This window comes from Elephantulus edwardii, unplaced genomic scaffold (genome assembly GCF_000299155.1).
Source record: "Elephantulus edwardii isolate Elephantulus edwardi_28Jun2011 unplaced genomic scaffold, EleEdw1.0 scaffold00168, whole genome shotgun sequence".
In the NCBI taxonomy this organism is placed as follows: domain Eukaryota; kingdom Metazoa; phylum Chordata; class Mammalia; order Macroscelidea; family Macroscelididae; genus Elephantulus; species Elephantulus edwardii.
In genome coordinates this window covers 6,532-11,417 of record NW_006399918.1, presented here as the reverse complement: position 1 = coordinate 11,417, position 4,886 = coordinate 6,532, and the positions used below count along the sequence as shown (strand labels likewise).

Here is a 4,886-nt window from a genome sequence, read left to right as displayed (position 1 = left end):
ATCCAGTCCAGCAAAGTGATGTTGTAGTGGATTTAAAATATTGTGACAATATTTCATAATGCCACTGTTGTAAAATGGGACTAACATCAGTGTTGAGGGCAAACTAAAAAAGAGAGGATATATAATGTATACTGCATTGAAACAGATGAAGGAGAGAACTGTTTAAATGGAATATATGATTAGGTATTATTTTCATGACAAGAGTCCAGAATAAGAGCTGCATAGTAAAGTGGACTTGGGGGCCGTAGGGGAGGGAAGATTGTATAACAATGAAAGAATTTTTTTTTCAAAGAGAACTGGGGGGGAGTGGTGGGCTGAAAGGAAAATGTGCAACAATGAATGAATGGAAATCCAAGTTCTCTATAAACTTTCATTAAAATCTCAATTAAGAAAAATAAATATATTATAACAGCAGAAAACAGTTTTCTCCCAGAATGTAAGAACATGAGATAAAATTAGAATATTTTTTATCAATTTTCAATTTTTTCTTTGCCCTGAAATTAGATGAAGGGACATGTTGAATCCAAATTCCTAGAGAGAGAGAGAGCATGAGTCTGGGAGGCTGACCAACATAGACTTGAAGCCAGACTGCCCTGTTTTAGGAAGGTTGATACCTGTTGCTGTTATTGTATACCATCGAGTCAGAACCAACCCATAGATAGCCCTTCCTTCTCCCAAGGAGCAGCTGGTGGCCTTGAACCTCCTTCCTCTGGGATTGCAGCATAGCTTCTTGCCACTAGTCCACCAGAGCTGGCAAGTTTATTCTGCAGGTTTATATCAATGTCTGTAAAAATGAAGAAATTTCTCTTTTGTGAATGTGAAATGAATGTGTTATGAAGATGCATGGTAATTTTTTATTTATTTTTTATCTTTTACATTGGTTTGCTTACCAAGTTTATATACATTGTGTTTCATACTATCCTTCATTCACATTGTGCTTCACAGTCATTCTCATTCATTATGTGTTAGAAAATCATTCACCATTAAACCATGCTCATGGTTATCCTGTCTTTCCAAATCCCTATCAGATCTTTCCCATTTCCCTTAGCCCCACTCCTTCCTGACACACACTAATATTTTTTTTTGGCTATGTACATAGGGTGCTTTATTCTCCACAGAGTGACACATGCTAAGGAGGGTTGGACTTGGGCCAGTGTCCCCATATGTACGGAACTGAATAAAGTAGGTCTCCAAGAAGTCTGATTTACCTTGATGTGGGAAGGGAGAAGAGGAAGATGAAGATAGACATTAAAACCAGGGATGTGTTCAGTCTTACGCTGGTTCTGACATGGAATGCTGGATGATAAGGCAGCTCTCGTTGTTACTGTCATTTCTAGACTGGGGATGACTGCCTGGCTTGGAGGACCTTCTGTACCACATCTTCCCACTGAGCGTCTGAGATCTCCAGTTCCCAGACAGGAACCCCTGGGGCAGGAAAGCTGATCCAGCCATTGTCCTTTTCACTAGCTCTAAGTGTTCTGGGTCCATGGGAATAGAGCTATGGTTTCTCAATGCTGTAGCTCCCTCCTCCTCTTCATCTTTGCTCTCTATGGGAGGGTCTGGCAAATGCAGCCCTAGGGCCTGGATCCGCTCCTGGATGTCAGCAACTACATCTTCTATATCCCCCACCGGTGCCAACTCCACTTCCTCTTGTTCAGGATCTTGGTTTAGGGCCTGGTAAGAATAGCCAGCTGTTCCTGCCTCTGCTTCCTCCTGCTCTTCTTCGTGCTCTTCACTGCTCCAATCCCCAGTGCCTTCTGTGGAGCCCACATACAGCCCTAGTTCCTCAGTCTGATTGGGAAAGATACGTTCTGGGCCCATGGCGTCTCTTGCTAGAACAACTGTTGCCATCCAGGGCAGGGGCCGCTCAGCGCCCACGGTGGTATCCACAATTTCACTTGCCAGTAATTTTTTTTTATAAATGTTTTCTCTGTTTTTTTCTTGCTCCATTCCTATCTTACATTTTCCCAGGTATCCAGACTGTCCAAGATGCCTACTTCCCCTGTACATTGAACAAAACTGTGGAAGAATCTGTTCAACTGCAACTGAGGTTCCCCTTGGGACGGAACATCCAGGAGATTGAATGGTGTTGGCATCCTGAAGATGGAAAATATATTATACTGTTGCTCACTGTGAAGCCTGACTCCAGTGATATTGAGTGGTATGACTTTGAAAACAAGCCCTGGATCCACCTGAACAAGATGGCAGACTTGATCATCAGGAATCTAACTATGACTGGCTTTGACAAGCACTGTGGCATTTGGACAAGAACAAACTGGGAGGAGGGTAGAGAGAATAGTGCAACAATGAATGAGTGGAAGCCCAAAATCTCTGTAAATGTTTATGAAAATTAATAAAATATAATTATAGAAAAAAGGAAAAAAAAGGAATCTAACCATGGAAATGGGAGGACTGTATACAGCAAAAATCAGATTTCATACTGGAAAAATCGTGGAGGAAATCCCTATGGTAAAGTATGGGATCATGTCCAACAGGCATTTTGATTCCCATTTCACCTAAAGTGAATCAGATAAAGCTGGTAAAAAAAAAAAAAACAACCCACAACCTTCTTTGAAGGTTTTTGCATCTGTTCAGATGCCCTAAAAAAGAAAAAAAATTAAATTTTAAAGAGTAAAGTCTAGGAAAAACCTAGTGTCTTTAAAAAGTAAAAATATAAAATATACATAAAATTTAGGGGGAAAAACACCCAAAAGTATAAAAAACTCTTTAGTAATAAAACACAACAAAATTTAATATTATAAATATAAATTTTGTGTCTAATATATCCTCAATTGTTTTGACAACTGATTTGAAATTCTTAAATGAAAAAAGAATTCATAAATTAACATAAAAATCCCCTTAAACCCAAAGAAGACATTAAGAAGGAAATTAACTCTAGAACTGATCACTAATAAAATGGTTTAGACAAACTGACCTAAACTTCAGTTAGAGAATCCTCAGGATAAAAAGCTCTTCTAGGCAAGAAACAAAGCTCTTCAATATCCAAATGGATAACCCACTAGTGGGTTAGGAATTGTGCTGTTAGTCCACAGGTATTGTTGTTGTTGTTGTTGTTATGTGTCATCAAATCACCTGCAACTCATAATGACTCTATGTACAACAGCCCTAAACCCTGCCCTATCCTATGCCAATCTCATTGTCTCTGACACAGCTACCCGCATTACTTCAGTTACTGAATCAATCCGTCTCATCGAGGGTTCCTTTCTTGCGCTGTCCCTCCACCCTCCCAAGCATGACATCCCTCTCCAAGGACTGGTCCCTCCTTGCAACATGTCCAAAGTATGTCAGCTTCAGAATCCTTGCATCCAAGAAGCAGACTGGTCTCACCCTCTCTAAGATGATCTTGTTTGTTCTCCTAGCAGTCCATGGTATATTCAGTACTTTTCTCAAGCACCACAGCTGAAAGGCATCAGTTCTCCATCTATCATTCCTAGTCATTGTCCAGCTTCTTGATGCTACAAGTAATTGTAAAGAACTGTATAAAATGCATCTTAGTCTCCAGATTGATATCATTTCTCCTCAGTACTTTGAAGAGGTCTCTAACAGAAGACTTTCCCAATGCAATACATCTTTTAATTTCCTGACTGCTGGTACCAGGAGTGTTGACTGTGAAACCAAGTAAACTAAACTTGTTAGCAATCCCAGTCTCTTCACCATCTATCATGATGCTACAAATTGGCCCAGTGGTGAGAGTCTTTGTATTCTTGATGTTGAGCTTCAATTCATTTTGAAGGCTGCTGAAGTAAGTGCTTCGGGTCCTATTCAGTTTCAGCAAGCAGAGTTGAGTCATCTGCATAACACAAATTGCTGATGAGTCTACCTCCAATCCTGATGCCACATTTCTCCTCACAGAGCCCAGCCTCCTGGATAATCTGTTCTGCATATAGATTGAAAAGTTATGGTGATAGGGCACATCCTTGGCGTTCACCTTTCCCAATTTTTAACCATGTAATGCTTCCTTGCTCTTTTCTGACAACTGCCTCCTGGTCCAAGTAGAGGTAGAGAGTTAAAATCCACTAGCTGCTCCATGGGAGAAAGATGGACAATCTTATTTCATGCAATTAAATCTCTGAAAACCCACTAAGGATCTACTATGAATCAGTTATAATTCAATGGCAATGAGTGAGACCCAAGTGGAAGATAGAGGAGATTTGGCCGCCTCCTGCAGTGTCCAATTCAATGAAAAGTCAACACTATCTTCCTGGAAAAGGACAGCTCTGGAGAAGCAAGGAACCCAAGAAAGCTGGAGAAAAAGACAAGAGGAAGCAGAATGAGGGATATGCAATCTGCCAGAGCTCTTTCCAAGAGTCCTTCTGTTCCTACTCTCCTCTTTCCCCTCTGTCTGCATTATACTAGCAGCAACCTAACTGCCCTCCACGCCTCTGCTCTCCTGCCTTCAAACTACCCTCCATGCTGTTGACATACTGATCTTTTAAAAATGCATTGCTGTTCCTGTCATTTCTCTCCTAAGACCGATGCTCCCCATGTGCACATCCACAGAATATTGTGTAGCTTCATATTGTTGTTGTTGTTGTTGTTGTTGTTAACTGTCGTCGAGTCATAGACAACTCATAGTGCCCCTGTGAATGGAAAAACCTGACACTTTTATAACTTTCATCATTTCTCCAAGTTCATAGAGTTTCCGGAGGCAATCTGATGAAAATTTTTGCTGTTATGCAGAGTTGGAACCAACTCACAGATGATACTTCAGTAGCTTTTCAGAGGCTGTAAAATTTCACAAAAGAAGATTGTCCATCTTTCTTCCTTAAAGTAGTTGGTGGATTCAAATTGCATGCCATTCAAAATGCAGTACAACTCCTTACCACTATGCCATCAGAACTCCCTAATGAAAATTAGAATTATTT

At 40.4% G+C, this 4,886-nt stretch overlaps 1 pseudogene; it reads right to left on the bottom strand.

Annotated features, from left to right (window-relative positions):
- Window positions 1-1,333: 1,333 nt before the first annotated feature.
- Window positions 1,334-1,851, bottom strand: LOC102854602 (annotated as a pseudogene).
- Between the last annotated feature and the right edge of the window lie 3,035 nt (window positions 1,852-4,886).